This window comes from Bos mutus, chromosome 16 (assembly GCF_027580195.1).
Source record: "Bos mutus isolate GX-2022 chromosome 16, NWIPB_WYAK_1.1, whole genome shotgun sequence".
Taxonomy (NCBI): domain Eukaryota; kingdom Metazoa; phylum Chordata; class Mammalia; order Artiodactyla; family Bovidae; genus Bos; species Bos mutus.
In genome coordinates this window covers 42,987,600-43,010,008 of record NC_091632.1, presented here as the reverse complement: position 1 = coordinate 43,010,008, position 22,409 = coordinate 42,987,600, and the positions used below count along the sequence as shown (strand labels likewise).

The 22,409-nt window shown below is 46.2% G+C and overlaps 1 protein-coding gene across 4 annotated transcripts in view; it reads right to left on the bottom strand.

Annotated features, from left to right (window-relative positions):
• Positions 1-22,409, bottom strand: part of PEX14 (peroxisomal biogenesis factor 14) — a 144,730-nt gene that overhangs the window by 106,995 nt on the left and 15,326 nt on the right. The window lies entirely within an intron of this gene.

The window sequence follows — 22,409 nt, the reverse complement described above, 5'->3', positions numbered from 1 at the left end:
GGCCAGTGTGTATGACGTGGGCCCACTTACTGGAAGCTGCTGGAAACAGAAAGTGAGCACTCTGCTTCGAGACTGTAATGGACAGAGTTTTTTACTAGCCCGTAAGTGGTTTGGCATCCTTCTTTCCCAGGAATTACCTAGGAATTCATTTAACATCTACAGACTTCAAATGAAACTTCAGAAGGCTAAACGTACATGAAGCAAAGGGGGCAAGGGCACCGTGTTCTCTCACCCTCATCTTAAAGATACACGATCCTCATGGGGGGGAAACGGAAACTCCGAGGAGGTGGTAATCAAGAATTAAAGCCAAAGGCGACCTGGCCTTACTTCTAACTTGGTCACGAACTTCTTCAGTAACTTTCAGAGAGTTACTTACCTTTCCTGTTTCTCCTTCCTCATCTGTAAAATGGAACTGTAACTGCTTAGGGACTCACCAAAAGTGTTAGAAGGAATAATTAGTTAGCATTTATGTAAGACTTTTGATCTTCAAAGTAAGATTATTAGACTATAAAGTGGAGTAGATGTGGTTTGAAAAAAATCTTTTAAAAACATAAAGTATGCAAGCAAATTCAGAGAGGCAAAACAGGCTAACATCATCTCCCAAAGGCCAGATGCCTCCACCTCCATAGGCAGCCGCTTTCTGCCTTAATCTGTATTTGCATGTAGAGACAAAGGTATAAGAACCTTTTACTGGCAAAACTGGAGAAGGTAGAACGAAGAGAGAAAGGAAAAAAGAGAAGGTCAGAGGACAGGCAGTGAGGAAAATGTAAAAGGAAGGAGAGATAAGAAGAGAGAAAAATAAGGGGCAAGAAGGGAACAGAAAGCAGCAAGAAATAAAGAAAGGCAAATCCTTAAAAAGGAGCAAAAACAGGAAGAGAGGAAGAAACAGAGAGTGAAACAGAAAACAAAACTTCATTAGCGAACAAATAAAAAGTGTTTCCTGTTTTTAAAGAAAAAAACGTTAAATTTTTTTGACTAAAAAAAAAAATCAGAGGACAAAGAGCAGAGGATAGAAAAACAGAACATAAAGCTTTAAGGAGTATGTCTGGAAACCAGAAAGCTGGAAGGGAAATCATTAGCAAGTCCACAGTGCGTCTACAGTGATACTGCGTGGATCAATTCATTTAACGCTGCCCTGTACATTTACAGAAAAGTACCTCTGATATAATAAAGGCTCATAAACACACAGAAATTGGGTTATACCCGTTTCGAATTCCTGCCAAACAATGGTTCAGAAAAATGAAGCTCTATTTTAATTAGCTGGACTCACGAGTGATTTGATAACAGCAGATGCTGTCTGCATGCTTTCAGCTTGATGGGCTCCACATACATGAACTTAAGAGTGGTTCTGATGCAATTAGGTATTTCTTTCTGTTCCAATGTGCCAGGCCCTAGGACGCAAGCCTATGTGTAGCCCCTCCATGTTGCTATATTTATCTACACATTAATATTACAAATCATGAAGACTACATACGACAAGCAGAAAAGCAGTTTTCAAAGTCACTGGTAGGTAGACAAGAATATTCTCATGATGAATTTTTTCTTTCCACTGGAGAAAGAAAAGTTGGATAGCTGAGAAAAAGCCACAGAGGGCAGCATCAGTATAGAAATATTTAAAGCCAGAGCTGAAACACAACAGGCTTCGTAGCTCAAATTTTGCAATTCCAGTCCAGTGCTACGACAAAGGATTAGCGCACTTAATGCACAGGCTGACCTGGGACTAAGTGGCCTTCAAAATGTTCTTTGTAATCAAGCATCCTATTATAACCCAGCTTGCTGCTCGCTGAGACCGGCAGTGGTGTGCAGAACCGCAACCCTGCAAGCCCAGGTATTTTTACCAGGTGCTTTCAAGCTGGGCACCTGTCTGCCCCTCACTCCCTTTTAAGCACTCTCTCTCCCAAAGAGCATTCTGTTTGCTTTTCCCACAGCACTCACTGCCCTCTCTGCCAGGACTGCTCAGAGAACCACCACCCACAGACACAGGGCTGCTGAAGGACCTGCGTATAAAACAAGAGCTGCTTCCAGCCCCGGACTCGCCTGATAGGAGGACCCAATCTGTTAATTATCTGTCAGTTTGTCACGGCTGGACTGAGAAGGGGAGGACCGTGAGAGGGGGTGTGTGTGGGGGGGGGGCGGGGAGGCGCTCTGCTGGGTGGTGCAGTACTTGTCCTGAAATTCTGAATCAGGTGTCCAATATCCCCTGTTGAATGATGGGCAGTACAGAGGGTGAAAAAGACAAGAGGCCAGGGTTTTGAATCACTCAATTCGGACAGAAGAGGGGGCCATGAAGCCCACCACCACCACCCCAAGCGCACGGGGAGAAACACACCCCCACTCTCTCTCTGAAAGGACAGAACGGACACAATGACCTTCACACCAGCTCCCGTCCGCTGGCGCTAACAAGCTGCACACTGTAAATCAAGGATGAAATCCCAGTGCCAGGAAAGCGAAGGAGAGACTCTTCTTCTGGGAGGGCCCACGGATGCTGCCTGCCTCTGAATCAGCGTTTCAGGCCGATGTGTGGAAGGCAGGAAGCTCCGTGCCGGCAACTGAAGGGAAAAATATGTATTTATTATATATAGTAGGCCTTCTTCAAAAGTTATTTATTTCACAAAACCACTCTGCTAAATAGAGGTTTCAATCTAATTGGAACTGCAATTTGCATATTGTAAATGCACCAAGTGACAGTCTTTGAGACTTCTGTTCTACTCCACAGTTTATGGGTTCACAAGCAGTAGATTTCCCAACATACACACACGCAAGAATGGAAGAAAAGACTATACAGGAGTATCTTTTAAATATATATATCGTACGAAGTGGTTTTTTTTCAGCCCCTTGCAAACCCCTGAGGAGGGGCAGAGGGCTCAAGCTGTGAAATGGGGAGGATGCTTGCAATACCCTCCAAGGAGACAAAGCCAATAGGGCGAAAGGAGGCTGGTGGCAGCTGCAGGTTTGCTTCCGACCAAGTGTTTGGGCACACAGGTCTATAGCGAGCCCCCACTCACCACGAGTCCCTTCTTTCCTTCTTAGGGGAGGCAAAGAGGGGACCCCCTACTCAGCTTAACTCTCTCCACTCCCACCCGCATCCCAAGTGCATGTCTGTCTGTATCCTCAGTCACGTCCATCACGACCGACTCTTTGCAACCACCATGGACTGTAGCCCACCAGGCTCCTCTGTCCGTGGGATTCTCCAGGCAAGAATACTGGAGTGGGTTGCCATTTCTTCCTCCAAGGGATCTTCCCGACCCAGGGAGTGAGCCTGCGTCCTGTATTGCACGCGGATTCTTTACAACTGAGTCACCTGGAAAGCTTCCGTTCACATCCCAAATGAGCGATGGTTAATTAACAGAGATGCAAATAGTCACAGACTGAAATAAAGGTTTTCGACAACAAGTAAAAAAAGACCTTATAAATCAAATAGGAAAAGAAAAAAGAAAAGGCAGAGACAGAAAGCACCCAAAGCAAATGATCAAAATACCTACAACTGAGGAAATGAGAAACAGAAGGGACCGGTCAGGACTGCCCATAAAGGTCTACCATTTTCTGTTTGCACCTCTGGGTTCATTATCAAAAGCTGATTTATGACAGGAGGAGATACTGTTCTGGGGAAGAGAAATGGGTGCAAAGATTCTGGAGTCCTATACACGCCCAAGACTTATCTCCCTAGACTGCATCCAAATTAACCTTCTGCTCCTTGTTCCCCTCACTCACTTCAAGAAGAAATAACTTTTTCAAAGACGGCATCCCTACAGCCCAAAGATATCCCCTGCTTCCTTAAAAACAAAGCACCTTCTAGTTTATGGCAACTCCTTTCTGCCTTCCATGCTCTGATAATACCAGCCTCTCTGTCACAGGGTGTAACCTTCATTAAAAAAAAAAAAAAATCAGAGCTCCAGCTTCCCATTTAAAAAAAAAAAAGAAAGATAGGAAGAATAAATACGAATTTGAAGGGGAATTCTGCCAAAACCCGAACCTCCCAAATCTGGTTCAGCCACATTCTTGCCCACAGCCTGTACTTCTCGGTGCCTCCCTACATTTTTCAAAATGCAGCTGCACAGACCTCTTAAAATTCAGATTTCTAGCACCTATAATTACAGGGCGCTCGAGCCAGGCTCCTTTAATTAATGAACCTGACTCCTCTCTCTTCAAAAGGAAATCTGCATCAGGGATATATCACAGGGGTGACCTGACCTCTGATCGGCACTCTCTGCTCTCTCTGCGTGATGGCCACCAGCACCCTGCACCCCAATGGGAGCGTGAAGTTGCCCCCACCAACCCCTGCATCCCGCCTCCCTGGACGATCCCAGTCTGGCACAAGCCTATTCTGCAGTTAAGGCCATAAAACATCTCATTGAATGTAAGGGAAGAGAAGGAAGCTTTCCTGGGTGTGACCAACAAAATCCAAAGAGAATGAGATTTTCCTAGCTAGAGTGCACCCCTGGTTTCACCCTCTTCCCTCTGCTAGGATGAAGAGCCTGGGGTGCAGGCAGCTGCCATTGTTCAAGGCTGGACAAGCAACAGAGGGAACAGCCTGCACTTGGAAAACTCCAGAAAAGAACACAACACAATAGGCCTGGAACTGACATGCATCCCAAAGCTGAAATAAGACTGGGTAAGAAAAGCCACGCCTCTTTAAAGCTAAACAGGTGGAAAAGGGGTGTGATGTTGAGGATACTGTGCACAAGGTCTGTAGAAGAATCTGAACACATTCCAAGGACAATGTACCGACCTCAAGTTCCCAGGCGGTCCTCACGGACCCTTGACACTACTCCTCTCTAAGTCAATACCTGACGAGTAGTGTTTAAAGAACTGGCTCTCCTTCTGGCTGCTCTGGGCTGCACAGCCCCACACTGTTTGTACCTGCTGCATGTGCCAGGACAGTCTAGAGCCGCTCTCCTGATAGTGGCTAAAAGCTGGCTCATAACCATGTTTGCTGGAAAGCAGGCTGCCCTTGGCGGCAACAAAGACGGGAAATGGTAGCAAACAAAGCCACAGATACCAGAACAGACCAGGCCTCAGTCAAATCAAGGCAACCCCACGTAAAGCTGCAGCTAGGAGATTTGAGATCCAGATTTGAGAAGATGCCAACGCATTTGGCAATAATAAAAACAGGTTTGGTTCAGTCTCCACCATCTGATAACCGTTTCTCAGGGGTCCCTTGGGCCCCCAAGAAACCCAGTGGGGCAACATTTGCTTTACTGACCAAACAAACATCTCTCTCCTAAAAGTGGCGCCAGTGGTGCAGTGGTAAAGATCGGCCTGCCAAGGCAGGAGAAGCAAGAGACTTGGGTTCGATCCCTGGGTCAGGAAAATCCCCTGAAGGAGGAAATGGCAACCTACTCCAGTATTCTTGCATGGAAAATTCCATGGACAGAGAAGTCTGGCAGGCTACAGTCCATGGGGTCACAAAAAGTTGGACACAACTGAGTGTGCACACACTTAACGCAACTCCTACTGGTAGAGTAAAAGTTCTTGGACTACGTACCTGCTGGATCATCGAAAAAGCAAGAGAATTCCAGAAAAACATCTATTTCTGCTTTATTGACTATACCAAAGCCTTTGACTGTGTGGATCACAATAAACTGTGGAAAATTCTGAAAGAGATGGGAATAGCAGACCACCTGACCTGCCTCTTGAGAAACCTGTATACAGGTCAGGAAGCAACAGTTAGAATTGGACATGGAACAACAGACTGGTTCCAAATAGGAAAAGGAGTACGTCAAGGCTGTACATTGTCACCCTGCTTATTTAACTTCTATGCAGAGTACATCATGAGAAACGCTGGGCTGAAGGAAGCACAAGCTGGAATCAAGATTGCCGGGAGAAATATCAATAACCTCAGATATACAGATGACACCACCCTTATGGCAGAAAGTGAAGAGGAACTAAAGAGCTTCTTGATGAAAGTGAAAGAGGAGAGTGAAAAAGTTGGCTTAAAGCTCAACATTCAGAAAACGAAGATCATGGCATCTGGTCCCATCACTTCATGGGAAATAGATGGGGAAACAGTGGAAACAGTGTCAGACTTTATTTTTTTGGGCTCCAAAATCACTGCAGATGGTGATTGCAGCCATGAAATTAAAAGATGCTTCCTCCTTGGAAGGAAAGTTATGACCAACCTAGATGGCATATTCAAAAGCAGAAACATTACTTTGCCAACAAAGGTCCGTCTAGTCAAGGCTATGGTTCCAGTGGTCATGTGTGGATGTGAGAGTTGGACTGTAAAGAAGGCTGAGCGCCGAAGAATTCATGCTTTTGAATTGTGATGTTGGAGAAGACTCTTGAGAGTCCCTTGGACTGCAAGGAGATCCAATCAGTCCATTCTAAAGGAGATCAGTCCTGGGTGTTCTTTGGAAGGAATGATGCTGAAGCTGAAACTCCAGTACTTTGGCCACCTCATGCAAAGAGTTGACTCATTGGAAAAGACTCTGATGCTGAGAGCGATTGGGGGCAGGAGGAGAAGGGGATGACAGAGGATGAGATGGCTGGATGGCATCACCGACTCGATGGACGTGAGTTTGAGTGAACTCCAGGAGTTGGTGATGGACAGGGAGGCCTGGCGTTCATGGGGTTGCAAAGAGTTGGACACGACTGAGCGACTGAACTGAACTGAACATAGGGTCTGAGGTTTTCCCAGTTTCTTACACATGATCTGGGCTATAAAATGAAGCTAAGAAACCACTGGAGAACAGCACTGGGGCTGATCAATGAAGCCTAGTCACACTGTCCTAGCTGCTTCATTCTTGCCAGAGCACGTTACAGTGTAGGTGTCAAAAATGAAATTCAACCATTTCTGCATTCTGCCAGAAAAGGGGGCTCTAATGTTCCAGTGACTTTCTGCCATTGCAAATACGATTTTGTAAGCAAGGGGGGAAAAACAGTTAACATCAGTCCATCCCATGGTTAAACCCTCAGATTAAAGCGAGGCATGACCCCTGCCCAAGGAGTCTGACTCCATGGCACCTGTCTTGCTTCCTGGCATGGCAACCTGCCACCGTGATGCCCGGCACCCACAGGCTAACACACTCCATCATCTCTGCTTTCCCACTAGGTCTGTCTCCAATCACTTCGCAGCCTGGATCCAGGGCCCTCAGTGCTGGAGAGGAGCTCCAGGCTGAGAGCATGTCTGGCTGTGAGGAGCCAACCACTTCCGTGTATCCGAATCACAAGCAGCCAGAGCCTGCTGGTGAAGGATTTTTTTAATTTAGTTTGGTTTTCCAACCAAGACCTTCTCAAAGTTCACTATTCTTTGAAGTGGAAGCATTTAATTTTCTAATAAACAATTAGAAGTACAGGACTAGAGAGAACGCCGAATCGAGGACGAAGGTCAGAATATACAAGAATAAGGGGCTGGCAGGTAGCAGAGTTCAGGAATGTCCAGGGATTCTTGGCACGGGGGCTCACACCAGGCAGCCAGGCACTCTCTTTCCAGGGTGTCTCAAGGGGAAATCACCCATCGATCCTAGGACACACTCGCTCCAGGACCAATCCCTTACCTCAGAACAGCCTCTGCCTCAAATTCCTGCTTGCGCTTTAATGTTTAAATTATTAAATGCATTAATGTATTTACATTATTCAAGTCTTATGTGCATTTTTCTAAGATAATTTATGTATAAGAGTTTGAATGTCCATGACTGTTAATGTCTACAACCCTTCCTGTTCATTATTGATTCTGGAAGAAAAAAAAAAGTCAGAGTTTTAATGCCTTATTTTTAATGTATTAAGAGTCTGAATAAGTGCATTCTCTTTTTTCTTTTGTAATTTCATAATTTAAGTAGTGCATTTATTAAACTGACACAGTATGAATTGTGGTGAAGCCTGGCACAGCTCCACGCTACGGGAGCAGCCGGCTGGAAGACGCGCCTGCGCCTCACCACCGCCTCACTCACCATCATCTTCCCACCTCCACCCAGCCAGCACGGGCAGCCGGGAAGCTGCAGGTGCAGGGCACATTTAGGATGGGCAAGGAGACTTGCCGTCCTCCTTCTTGCCCAGGGCCTCACTCCTCGTTAAGTGGGTTTCCAGAATGCTGTGGAGCTGCCTCTTAGTTTCTTTTAAACGTGGAACTTTTCTGCTCATGGAAGTCCTCCTCTGGGGTACTCCAGGTGGTATTCAAACACAGCACACAATTTTCAAAAACAAAATCAAAATGCCCAGCTTACCATGGTGGAAACAGCCAACAAAACAGTTACTTTTAAAGAGGCAAGAGAGGGGAGGTGTGGGTCTCAAAATGCAAAACATCTCAGACAAACAAACAACCCTCCACTTGAGCAGAAAAACAACTTTCTTTTGAAATCCAGTCTCCCCAGCGTAACAGCCCTCTTTCGACAGCAGACAATAGAGCGACAGTGACACCCAATGGCCTATGAGTTCAATCCCAACTGAGTGCTCCCCAGGGTATGGGTCTCGAGCCTGGAGCTCCTGAGCCGACAAAGAAGCTCAAGGAAACATCAGCTACTCATCAGGAAGCTGAGGCGCTAACGGAGAAATTTCTTGCTGCTGCACGGAACACATGTAGATGGTACGAGCACACGTCAGTACAGTCTCTTTCTGGTGGGTGACATAAGCACGTGTGCACACGTGTATGGACACACAGATGCACAATACGTGGATGCAGCAACACTGTACAAATCAACCTGGAATGGGAGAAAGGATGCAGACGTACCTCACTGCTGTCTTAGAATCTGACTCTGCCATTTCGAATGTCATACGAACACAAACACACACATACACGCATACAACAAAAATTACATGTACACATTATACAGGTTTTTACTGTATTTTCTTTTTTCTTTTTTTTTTTCTGTTTCTTTTCTTTTTTCTTCTTCTTCTCTTTTTTGGCTACTCATTACCATTCTTTAACTGTTACAATTTATATCAGCATATAATGTTAAATAATTACAGCGAGCGAAGCTCACTCTAGTGAGGATATAAACGCGCTGTGGGAATCTACAGATTTAAACAAATAACATTCACAGCAGGGGGTGAGCGGATGAATTAGCATTAATATCCTGCCTGGGAGATCCCAGTGCACTGGTACTGCTTAAATACAGATCTTTTCTGTAACAGTCAATATGACAGCTCCCGGCAATACGGCCCCTTTCCTTTTCCCAGTCAATATAGCAGCCAGTGAAAATAGAAATGTCCCTATAGCAATCAATATAGCAGCCAGCTAAAATAAACCCTTCCCTTTTAAGGGCTATATAATAGTCAGCTAAATGGAAGAATTGGCACCCCTGCTGGATAGCTCAGCAGAGAAGCCAAGGAATGAGCAGGCCACGAGCACTAAATGATCCTTCTGCTCCTCTCAAAAGGGCTCTGCCCGGGAAGGGAGAAGACATCCATAGGTAGGGAATCCAGAGGGAGCCTGCAAGAGACACTTGGCAGGCTGCTCCCGGTCCAAGGAGTAAATGCCCAGGTCATAAGCGGGCCACAGGGCACCCCTCACTGAGGTTTAATTCAAGTGGCCAGGAACTCTAGAATCCTTGTCCAAACTGTCAGCTGGAAGGAGGGCATGTGTCTCTCCAGTGGAGAGTAACTTGATTTGAACCCCCTTGTGCCCCCGCCCTAGCCCCAGAAGGGAAGAGTATTGAGTTAACAGCCTGTGGTTTTCTGTTTTCCAGCAGCATGAAAAGCGGTTGTGTCAGAAACAGACACTGAGCCAAGTGGGTTAAAACACAGCATTCTATGTTGAGTGCTGCCCAGCAGACAGACAGAACTCATGCTTGAAGCTCACAGCCATCAATCCATTAAATACTGTAACAATACCGTATCTTCCCCCATTCACAGCATGGAAAATACTCTCCTTCCTTGGAGATACGTAGGAAAGGAGTTTTCTCACAACAGAATTCAGAGGATGGCTCACTTTGAAGGCCAAAACAGACCAAAGGCATTAAAAAAAAAAGAAGAAGAAAAAAGAAAAACAAGGAACATTTAAGAGAGATTCCTATGCATTTGAAGTTGTTGTTCTTTTTCATTATAATTAGCTACTTTTAAAATTGGGCTTCCCTGATAGCTCAGTTGGTAAAGAATCCACTCACAATGAGAATTAAACTTTTAAAATTAGTTCGGCAGGACTTATGAGTTTGATAAATGTGGAATATAACCACTGACACCAGTGCAGGATCCCCACAAACATTCCTGAAGTAAATGCTGGGATTCAGTTATGCTCCAAAGCAGATGAACATCAGGGACCCATCCCTCTTCATTAAAATTCCACAATCTGTCTGCCCTCCTTTGGGTAGATCCATGGAGGGTCCCTGTTTCCCTGGCCAGGTGTTGAACACCCAGTGATGCTCCTGCCATCCATCAGGTGACTCAATTGAGTGCCACAATGTCAGAAACTGCCAGGAGAAAGAGCCAACAAGTCCTGGTTGGAGAGCGCAAGTCCTTAAAAATTTAAATCCTGACACCCCACCTCAGCTGTGAGAATGAGCAGGTGCTCTCTACTTCAGGAATTCCAGGTAAATACCATATCCGGAGAGAAACGGTTAATAAGATCAAGGCCCCTCTCCCTGCAATCAACATCCTGATGTAGGAACCCTATCGGCTGTCCTAGGAAAGCCTGGAGATCTCAGTCACACTGTGAGCCTGGTACCCATTCAAGGGAGGAAATGGCTCTGTGGGGGAGACCCACAAGTTTGCAAAAGGCAGTATCACAAAAAGTGAGCTACTGTTATGATCTGACGTGGCACTTAGCTTCTAGAGCTGAAGCCAGTGAGTGCTTTATAAACTTCAATGTATGTTTCCATTTCTAAACCACACACATAAACTGGGGGGGTGGAGACTCTAAATCCAACAGCAGTAAACCTGAAGAGAAGTCATGATGTTAACAGAGACCATTTCAACTACAAAGGCGGTGGAGCCGGGGGCGGGGGGATGGTTCCGGAGAGAAAGAGGGAGAGAGAGAGAGAAATGAAAGGGAAAATAATCATGAAAGGGAAGCAGAAAAGAGAGACATGAAAGAAAAGATCAGAGATAACAGGAGAAGTAACAAAATAGAAAAGGAAGACAAAAACCTGACTTTGGCATTTAAAGGTTTCAGGGCATTTTATGAAATGACAGTTGCAATAAAACAAATAGAATGGTGAGTCATCTGGTTTCCAACTTCTGAGTCAAAAGGAGCTGTTTCTAGACAAACTACAAAGCAGCCCTGCTGCCTGCACACTTAACGATGCCTATCACTGCTTCAGAGCAGGATGTGGGGAGTGCACACGGGGAGGTGGGCGGTGGGAGTGAGCACTGTCTCTGCTGGTCCCGGTGTCACTGCGAATAAAGACTGTCAAGATTTAAACCATAATAATGGAAAGGCTATAAAGGTCTCAGCTATAATGTTTCCTCTGATGATCCCTTTCATAAAATGCCCGCTTTATGTCGCCTGCGTGGTGGTGGTACACTAAACATCTGTGTATGTGCACTGGTGGCCACGATGCACGCCTCGAGTCCCGGTAGGCAGCAACAGTGCACCCCAGCCCCATGGCTCATCACCACCACCTACGTAAGTGAGGACACACCCACACACACTCCACAAACGTGTGTACAGTGCCTACTTCTGCTGGGAGCTGAGGGGTACGGATATATGCCCACCCCAGATAGGCAGGGTTCAGCAAGGGGGCTAGGTGCCAAACCTCCAGGAAACAAACAAACAAAAACTGTCTTCTGCTTGGAAATACAGCCATGCATCACAGGAGCTCCTCTGCTACTTCAGCACCAAGCAGCCTGACACAAGAGCTTGGCAGCCTAACAGTAAGACGCAACTTTCCCTGTCCTGTCCCAGAGCCAAGTGGATAAGCTGGAATACAAACCAGATAAATGCTCAAAGAGGGCTAAACTGGGTACCCACAAAGACGTGCCTTCACTTGGACTCAGCAGACGAAACTGTACAGAAAACCACTGGTTTCGAGATAATCTTTTATCTGCAGCTTACCACCTAACCATCCTAGACATCAGGGAAACACACAGAAAACAGAAATGGAGTCTCTCCACAGTGATACTTTATAGATGTGACAAAGGGGCAGGAACTAAGAAAGAACAACATGGACGTGAAAACCACACACAGGGATGAGATGAGGTTGAAATGTGTAAACTGGGGAGACTGTGCGATGAAATTAGGGAAGCCAAGGTAAGAAATCAGGAGAGGACCCATCCAAGTCGAGCCTGACTTGGGACACATGCAGAACGAGAACTCAAGAGTGCTAGGTGGGCAGCCAGTGCCAACCACAAACCATCCCTGGGCTGCTCTCCCTGTTGATCTATAATTGGTGAGTCTGTGATGGAGCTACCAATTATCGTTAGGCCCCCTGTATTTAGTTCACAGACAAAGGGAAGCAGGAGAGACCAGTTAGTAATGAGTAAGTAATGGCCACTAAAATACATTGTATTTTACTGAGCTGCTTCGGCAGGAAAAGCCATTCAGAAAATAAAAAGTGAAAGAATAAAATAAGCTGGAGAAACTCAGTTTTCTTCTCCCTTCCTCCCAAAGCCACACTTAGGATAAAATGAGGTTTGTGCAGGTTAATCCTTATGAGGTAAGAAAAAAATGATTAAATACATTAAAAAAATCAATTGTACATTAAACCAAATCCAGGAACTGCGAAAACAAACACTGCAGCGTGCCTCCAGCCGGTATTAGCTCTGCCAGTCTGGCCAGCCGGGGATACCCCAGCTGCCTGAGCCCCCGAGTAATGGAAGCTGAGCGGAAAGGCAGAGGAGAAATACAGCTGGGAGGGGCCGGGCGGGGGCCACAGACCTGGATTTCACTGGAAGAGAGTTATTTCTAGACATGAGAAAGGAAAAAAATAAAGTGTCTTATAGATGAGGCTCTGGAGACCAGGCTGAATTCCTCAAAAATCCAACAGAAATAACAATAATGACAATAACAATCATTTGATAAACAGAAATTATAAACCACTCCACTGTTGAATGATCTGCCACTATTGCTAGTTACTTCTGCTCATTAGCAGATTCTATTAACTGCCATTTTTCAGAGAGACAACAGAGAGTGAGCTGGAGAGGTGAGGTTAGGAGGCCCGCTGTGTCTCTGAGGAAAGGCACTCATAGCCGGCAAGGAAGCTCCCATCGGTCCCCAGCGTGCCAGGGGCCTCAGATTCCTCGGATGAAAGTCTGCAAGAAGGAAGAGCCCGGAAGCGGGGGTCACGGGCTCCTCCCACAGCGGAGTCAGGACTGAGATTCTTAGCTAATCCTAAATAAACCTCACAGGGCTGAACCGGCGCAGCCAATTTGCTTTTCCGTGTGTACTGCAACCATCCGGTTCTGCCTGCAACCCAACCTTCCCTTCCATCACCTGCTTCAGCCACACACCTGGAAGAAGATCTGAGAGCTGGGGCTTCTGCACGGGGGAGTCAGTCTCTTATTTCAACAAGGCACAAGTTGGCCATATGGATGGTGGGCCCCAAAGTCTAAAAGGATTGACAAATCCGAAGTTTCCTCTTTAATGTGTTTATGCAATGAGTCACTGAGAATGGAAGAGAAACCTCTGTCAGCCCGGCTTGGGGTGGGGGTGGGGGGGGTTGGGGGAAGTGAAGAGACGTGCTGACAGGCAGAACAGATAATCAGCCACATGAGAGCAGTGTTCCCAACAGAATAAAGACCCGTGTTCACGGGGGAAACTTTCAAAACACCCAAACAGTACTGGAATGGGTTATCAATGGCAACAAGTAAGATGTGACAAAAAGATTTCACTCTCTTGAAGGCATCTCTAATCTCTTATCTTTGCTGCCTTAACTGACAGTGAAGGACTTGTCACTGTTGATGGAGACCCAGATAAAGGATTTACCTGAGGGGCAGGGAAAGCCAGAGAGGAAGATCCCGAAGTCTGTAGTGTCCTGACTTCTGTGGCAGGGAAAGCAAAGCACTCAGTTGTGGACCCTCCCCTCTGCCAGCAGGAGAGGGAACAACAAGCAGCTGCTGCCCCCTAGGAGCTACCAGGGACACAGCACCTTGCTCGACAGACAGAAGATGAAAAGATCCTATTATCTCGCCTCCATCCCGTAACCCGTCATTAGTGAGGTACATGGGTGCAGACGCCTCCTCCAAGCACAAGGAGGCCCACATCGCCTGTGATAAATTAATAGCTGCCTTTTCAACAGCTAAGATGTGCACAAAAGACTCCAACCAGCGACAGTGCATGAAGGCAGCGGCTTCAGAGAAGCAGACTCACCAGGCAGCACCTGAACAAGCCAAAGCCTAAAAAAAAAATAAAGTCTAAAAAAGCCTAAAGCCAAAGTCTCCCACACCTCTGGGCTCCGTGAGGTGGGCACGCCGCCCGCCTGCTCCCTAGCCTGCTCAAGATCTTGGGGTTTACACCCCAGTCCTGTTGCTGACTAGCTATGGGAACCTGGGCTTGTTTTCCTCGCTGTACCCCGAGGAAGAGGGATCTTCACCAGCTTGTTAGGATGAAACAAGATAATGAAAACAAAGAAACCAGCAACAGAGGCCAGCACATCACAGAGCAGAAGTCCTTCCGGCCTCGGTGATCAGAGCTAGTAATAGGTTAGTTAATCAAAAAATCGGTTAAAGCAGGGAGTCATTAAAAATGGAGTCTATCTACATACCTTCAACATTTCACATGAACTTAAAACCTATAAACAAATGTACAGTCATTTGCTAATCTTTTGATGTGAAGCCAAGAGCTTTTCTTTGAGTGTGGGCCCACAGACTGAAGTTCCCAGACGTCTTTCTTGCATAAACTTCACCCGTAACACACCCTTTACAATTTCTAAAGCAAAGCAAGCCTTTAAAAGACATTAGCAAAGCAAATTTAAGTACAGAATGCTTCGAGATTTTTAGTATCTTCCCCACTCACACCTAAAAGGACAACAACCTTTTTAGCAATTTTCATTTAACAAAACATTTGGCTTAGTTTTCACAGAATCCTCTTTTTACATCTATATTTACAAAACACACCATATTTGTTGATCCCTCTGTTCACATTATACTTCACTTGTTTACAGGATATTTAATAAAATGGCCTAATTTGCTAACAAATCAACAGGCATACAGATTGAAGACAAGCTGACTCTCTCCTGGTCTGCAGAAGGGGTGTGGGTGTGGGTGTGACCAGGCAGCGACGGGCCAGAGGGCCCAGGCCTGGTGCGTAGCTTCCCAGCGCTGTGACCGTTAGCGGGTGTCTAATGCAAGCTTGACACTTTTCTTAAAATATGTATTTACTGGTGCCACCACTTCATTTCACAAGAGATTTGAAATGAGTCAAAGGTACACACAAAAGGATACAGCAAAGAGAAAGTATGAGGAAAGGGGGAAAAAGACGTCTAGTAAACCCATTTTCAGCAAACTGGAAAAGCTAAACCATGTCTATGTATGACCAGGGCTTCCAGGTGGCCCAGTGGTAAAGAATCCATCTACAAGTGCGGGAAAGGCGGGTTCGACCCCTGGGCCGGGAAGATCCTATGGAGGAGGAAATGGCAACCCACTACAGTATTCTTGTCTAGAAAATCCCATGGACAGGAAGCCTAGAGGGCTACAGTCCACAGGGTCACAAAGAGTCGGACATGACTTAGTGACTGGGCACTCACACGTGTACAGTCATTAACCTGTGTGCTGGATTCTATCAGCAGCTCCTCCCCGCCAAGCTGGAAAAGGCAGCCCTGCCCCTGGAGATGCTCTGCTGTGGCCCGACTGGACCAGAGCAGACATAGAGAAAGGCCTCTTGGTGCCACCCCACAGACTCTGTGAACACAAGCAGGAGAGCGGTGCCACCAAGGTCACCAAGGCAAGAGGTCACAAAGGTGGCAGCACATCTTCTTCCCGTCCACAGGGGCCAGGAGTCGGCTCTTGGCTGACTCGGCGTCAAGGAGCGCCCCTCGCAGATTTACCTCGAGCATCACTCAGTGTCGGCCCATCTCTAGACTGTGCAGACAAACTCATAATGGCAGGGAGAAGATTTGTGGAGCAACAGGCATAAATCTTGGTTATAACTACAAACCATAAAAGAAAGGAGAGCTGGGAGGGAAGGAGGGAGGGCCGCGAGCACGTCCTTCTCCCGAGCACCACTTTATCTTCCCGCGGCTTCTCAGCGCAGAGTGGGGTTGGTTAACTACAAGAGTGGATTCTTCAAACCCAAATTGGTCTGCATGGTTTGACAAGGGGCTAGAGTATTTTAAATTGAAATTATCTTGGAGACAGCAGGGCACACGGCTACCCGAAGCATGACATCTGGTGCTTCACAAACTGGAAGTTTGTTGGGGATTTGCTGAATTTGTCATACAGGATAACCCTCTTTAGGTCACACTGTACAAGCAGCTTTTGCCTGAAGATTCTTTCACATAAGATAATGACTGATTTTAAGGGACTTCCCTGGTGGTCCAGTGGTTAAGAATCTGCCTGCCAATACAGTGGACACGGGTTCTATACCTGGTTTGGGAAATAAGATCTCACATGCCGGCCACAGGGCAACTAAGCCCATGAACCAGAGTTACTGAGTCCAAGCCCTACAGCCCTTAAGCCACAACTAGAGAAGCCCGTGCATCACAGCAAAGAGTAGCCACCGCTCGCTGCAACTAGAGAAAGCCTGTGGGCAGCAATGAAGACCCGGTGCAGCCAAAAATAATTAAATAAGATACTGACTTATTTTAAACAAAAAAACATTTTCAGAAGGTCACTCTGCCCAAATAAGAGCTCTAGACACCCCATGCCCAGTGACGCCTGGGTAGGAATTTCTGAGACCATGTTTCCAAGAGGAAAGGGAGGTTTCCCTGGTGGCTCAGATGGTGAAGAATCCGCCTGCCATACAGGAGACCTGGGTTCGACACCTGGGTTGGGAAGATCCCCTGGAGAAGGGAAGAGCTACACAATCCAGTATTCTGGCCTGGAGAATTCCATGGACAGAAGAGCCTGACAGGCTACAGTACATGGGGTCACAAAGAATCGGACAAGACCGAGCGGCTTTCCCTTTTTCAAAGAATGAGGCCGGTGACAAGATTAAAAACCCAATTCCCCGATCACTATGGCTCTGAAAAAAGGCACTTGTGCACTCAGCTTGCCAGTTCCCACATCTCCGGAAGGAGGACACTGCTCAGTTATCCAAAAGTTGGGCCTCTGATTACCGGAACTACAGCAAATATAAAGTATTACCACGAAAGCAGGAACCCAAAATATAAACAAAGCTGAACACCAATTTCAAATTCCATTTCTCTAATTATTACTCCTAAGAGTTTCGATTCATCTAATAATTATTTGCAAAAGGATACCTTAAAACAGGAAAAAAAAAAAAAAAACACACACCTCTTCATTTACCTGGAGGAGGGAAAAACTTAAAGGGCACCGCCTGGTCTATTCAATAAACCTCCTCCGCCTGTAATAGGAAGGACGGAGCAGGAAGAGGCAGTAATTTCAAAATCAGTAAGTAGCCTAGAGATTAGAGAGAAGCCACCAGAGACAGAATGAGGCTTTTCTCAGGTTCAACCATTTCAGCATTTAGTTCTCATCAGTTTCCTCCCCCTATCCACAGAACAGGCAGGAATCTCAGGCTCCCTCCTGACAAGGGGTGTCAGTGTTAAAGAGCAACGTTTTGGGGGATTGGGGAAGGAGGAAAGCCAACATCTCCTCCAATCTGCAGTGCCCAGACCTCTGGCCCCACATCTGGAGTCAGGACACACGACACGCTGGGGGTGTACCACAAGCCCCACCCTCTGGGTGTTTACATTTAATTTAGGTTCCAGGTTTCCTTCAGCAGCTGTGAGGGGCACCTTGTGCCTTTGGTACAGTAAGCACCAAAACCAGCAGATGGCTCACTTTTTACAAATAAATAAATAGAGCAGATTTAGGGTTATCCCTACAACATCATCAGAGAAGGCAATGGCAACCTACTCCAGTACTCTTGCCTGGAGAATCCCAGGGACGGGGGAGCCTGGTGGGCTGCCATCTATGGGGTTGCACAGAGTCGGACACGAATGAAACGACTTAGCAGCAACAGCAGCAGCTACATCACCATCCCCAGTCACCTGCCTCCAAGTAGACCCTGAGTGGGAAACAGATGGAAATCACAGCTCAGTTGAGCAAACCTAACTCTGTTACACTCACAGAAATGAACCATTACAGACTCTTTAAATAATAATGCTTGATACTTTAGATTTGCCATATTTATTTATTTTTCCTGGAAAAATGACAATTTCCTAAAATCTAAGTAGCTAGTGTCACTACTCCATGCTTATAAAATACTTTCATGAATACAATGTTAAAATCAATTTTATTCTGCCAAGTGCTTCGAGCTTTATAAAATAAATATATGTGTACCATATGTTCTATACATACACACACACATACACACATTACTTCACATGAGTATACACAAAGAAATGCACTGGGCATATGAATATCATCTTTCAGAAATGTTTTGGTGGGGGAAAAACATGAGAATCACCTACCCACCGTGAGCCCACTAACAAGTTTACCTAAGTATTTGAACCACAAAAGATACAAATGCGGGGGAGACTGTGCCAGAGGTACGTGTGAGAGGTTTCCAGGAGACAGGCGACCGGCCACAGCTCTTCTCCTAAAGAGGAGCTCCCTGAATTCATCAAGATTTTTTAGATTTTACTTTTTGGCCACATCACACGGCATGTGGGACCTTAGTTCCCCAACAAGGGATCAAATCCTTTCCCCCTTCACCCCCACCCCCCGTAGTAGAAGCACAGAGTCTTAACTACTGTACCACCAGGGAAGTCCCTTAAAAGCCTTTTGATTGCCAGCCTCTGGTTAACTGACTTAAAAACCAAAGAGAAAATCTTAGGTGTCTAGGTATGAGGTAAAAGAGCTCCCCAAGAAGGGTGGAGATCAAACAAATGAACCACCCACCCAACCCCTTCACCCCAGGCAAGGCTCTTTCTTAGCCTCCAGGAGAAATTTGCGGAGACACGATACTTAATGTACTTCAGATATGTGGAGCCTAAAAAATTAAAATTAAAAAACAGAACTCAGAGGAAGGTGAGGGGAATGGGTGAAAACAATCAACAGGAGCAAAATTCCAGTTATAGAATAATTAAGTCATGGGGATGTAAGGTTAAAAAAAAGGGGGGGGAGAATTCAGCATACCAAAAAGCATTAATCCTAGGGAAGGTGATACAAGAAGTCAATGGCACCCCACTCCAGTACTCTTGCCTGGAAAATCCCATGGACGGAGGAGCCTGGTAGGCTGCTGTCTATGGTGTTGCACAGAGTCGGACACGACTGAAGCGACTTAGCAGCAGCAACAGGGAAGGTAATAAAGTAGAATTACCATCATCATTTATAAAGGAACATTAGCTGTTGTGTGAGGTTATTTTGGTAGAGGGATGCAGAAAAAGGACAGAAACAAAAACAAAACCTATACCTACAGGTCAGAGGAAGAGAAGATGGCAGAAGACTCACCCATTAGAAATAAGTTGGTTTCAAAGAGCAAAATGCTGAAATTCTAGTTTAGCCCAGATCCATAAGCATTATATAAAGTACATAAGCAACTGTACTGAACACTGAGGAACTTGTACTGAAAAGAGTGAGCAGACCGTAAATGAAACCATATTGACAGCTGCTTCAAATACCCTCAACTTGTATGACTGGAAGGACTCTAAGGAGACTACTTAACCCCTGCTTCTGTATCAAAGCAAGGGAGGAACTCTATGCAGACAATCGTCCGGCCATTCTTAAAGGTTTATCAACCAGGCAGGAGCACTTGATCCTCGCAGAGCAGTGTGGGGACCAGCCCAGAGCCTCTGCGACGGCTTGAGCATGTGCCCACATAGGTGATGAGAAAACCCAGGTCTGCAGGAAATTTACAGGTTTTGAGCAGGTCTGGGAGAAGCTAGAGGTCAGTACTCTGGAGCTTGTCCTGGAAGGCAAAGCTCAGTGAACAAAGTGTAAAGAAAAAGTAATCAGCCATTTTAACTCTGGCAAAGAGTTCTGTCATTAACAATCAGAGAATTTCAACGGGGAGTTCACAGAATTTATCAAGGGGAGTCTGTTTACCAATCACCACCCCAAGAACATCATGACATTATAGAGCAATTACCCCACTAATATGGCCAGAGTTGCTGGGTTGGTTCTTCAGTGAGGGAGGAGGTCTGCAGGCGCAAGAGAAGGTAACGTGCAGTGTCACTAGGCGGCCAGAGAGGGGATCGCTATACACACGTGTGTGCCAATTAGAGACCACAAGACCCCTATCAGGCCTTCCCAGGAGGTGCAGTGTAAAGAATCCGCTTGCCAATGCAGGAAACGCAGGCGACTCGGGTTCAATCCCTGGGTCAAGAAGATCCCATGAAGGAGGAAATGTCAACCCACTCCAGGATTCTTGCCTAGGAAATCCCATGCACAGAGGAGCCTGGCGGGCTACAGTCCATAGGATCTCAAAAGAGTCAGACACGAATGAGCCTACTTATCAACTCAAAATCACAAGCCAGCTCTTAGGGTCCAGAGAGGACAGAAATGAAAACCAGGTCCTCCTTTCCTAGAAACAGAGCAAAGCAATAGCGCAGACACCTGAACACGCCCACCTAACAACGTCACCGGTACTATGCTGACTCCTCAGTACAGCCTCTCTTTTAATAAAGGGAAAATTACCCAAAGTGCTCATCTAGTTCTGAAGACAAAAAACAAGATTATTTGCCTTCAGCATCCCAAGCTTAGCCTTATTAGTATAGAGAACAGGCAGCTTCCATTTAGGAATTTTGTGGAAAATACGCACTCCACTTGGTTAAAAACAAAACCAAAAATAACTGAGCACGGTGTTCCCTTCAACACTGGACTATCCTATTCCTCCAGCCCTGGCCTCGAGTTTCACAAAAACCACCCCTAAGGACCCCACCCCCACCCCACCCCACCAGAGAACTCTTCCTTCTCTGAATAATGAAGGCTCTCTTATACTCCCAGCCAGGCAATTCTGCACCAAATTATATACAATTTTGTACTGTTTGCTAAAATTATATACAACCTTGTGCCATTTGCTAATTGTCTTGCATGTAACAAATAAATGCATTTTCTTCCCCAAATAAGATATATAAATTACTTAGGAAGAAGGCTTAGCTTTATTCTTCAATTGTCTGTTCCTCCTGAGCACCCAGGAGACAGCTAACACATATAGCCTGAGGAACCTCCCTGGGGGGTAGGGGTGAGGGTGTAGATAGGCCCTTGGGCTGAGTGCTAGGGGGCTTTCTGTGTGTGGTGCCCCATCACCTCTCTGGCACCCTGTGACTCTCTCTAGCCTGCTGCCAGTTCGCAGCAGCTCATCCTGTCCCCCTGACCAGCCACACAAGCCGCTGCTGGCCCTCGGCAGCTTCTCTGCCTGGCACCCTCCTGCCGCCTCTCCCAAGAGGCAGAAGTAGCTCACACAAGAGCATACAACTCGGCTGGTGCCCTCATTTAATCAGGCTGCTGCAAATGGTTGGCCAAAAGCAATAAGGGCATGACTGAGAGACTGTGGGAGTTTAATATAAAAAAATTAATAAAAAAAGAGGGGAAGGAGGAAGGGTCTACCTTTTAATAGGGCCCTAATTACCCAACTCATAGGATCAACCCAAATGAGATGGGAGTTTATTTCGGGGTTTTTTTTTAATTATTGTTTTTTTATATATATATAAATTGCTGCTATGTGTTTTCTTTCCTCTGAGCAATTATGCAGCAAGTATGTAAAGAGGGGAAAAAATATTAATTAAATATAAGGTAATTGTGGAGTTGGCCTGGAGAGAATGAGTCTGAACTCTGGACGATCGCTGGCTACTAGGGTTTGAAGACTGCTCAGGGCCTCCCAGAAAAGAAAGAAATAAAAACACAAGCAACCAACATGCAGATGCCGAATGCAGCAGGAAAAGAACAGTGGACAGAAACATTAGCGGAGCGAAGGGGCCACGGGGATCCAAGCACCCAGTAGTCAGCGATGCCACCAACTGCTCAGGGCTCCGTGCTAGAAAGAACGCCCAAAAGATGGTCCAGCTGCTCTTCTGGTGATCAGTAGTTAAATGAGTAGATAAAAATGTGAAAAGAGACTGAGGAATAAAGGACTGAAGAGGACTAGAGTGTTCAATTTGAACTTTAGTCCAAAGTCAACCACAACTTCAGTCTGAGGGGTACTGAGGCAGGCCCCATGGGAAACAAGCTCCCAACATAAGGGATTGGCCAAGCAAAGCCTCCTCTGGCTTTCACACCACCAAGACCACAAGGAAGAGCCCACGCAATACCAAAAGAGAGAAATGAAGCCACTAAGGGAGTGGTGGAAAGTAACCCATACTTGGGAAGAGCAGGTGACATGCAGGGCAACAGTGACTCTCTCCACCAGTCCCCGCAGGGCTGGCATCACCCGAGCCTTCCTCCAGCTCAGCCAGATCCAACTCACCTCCTGCCTTGGAAAGTCTTAGCACAGGCCGGAATTCAGACTTGTTCATACCAGCTAAGGGCCTCACGTC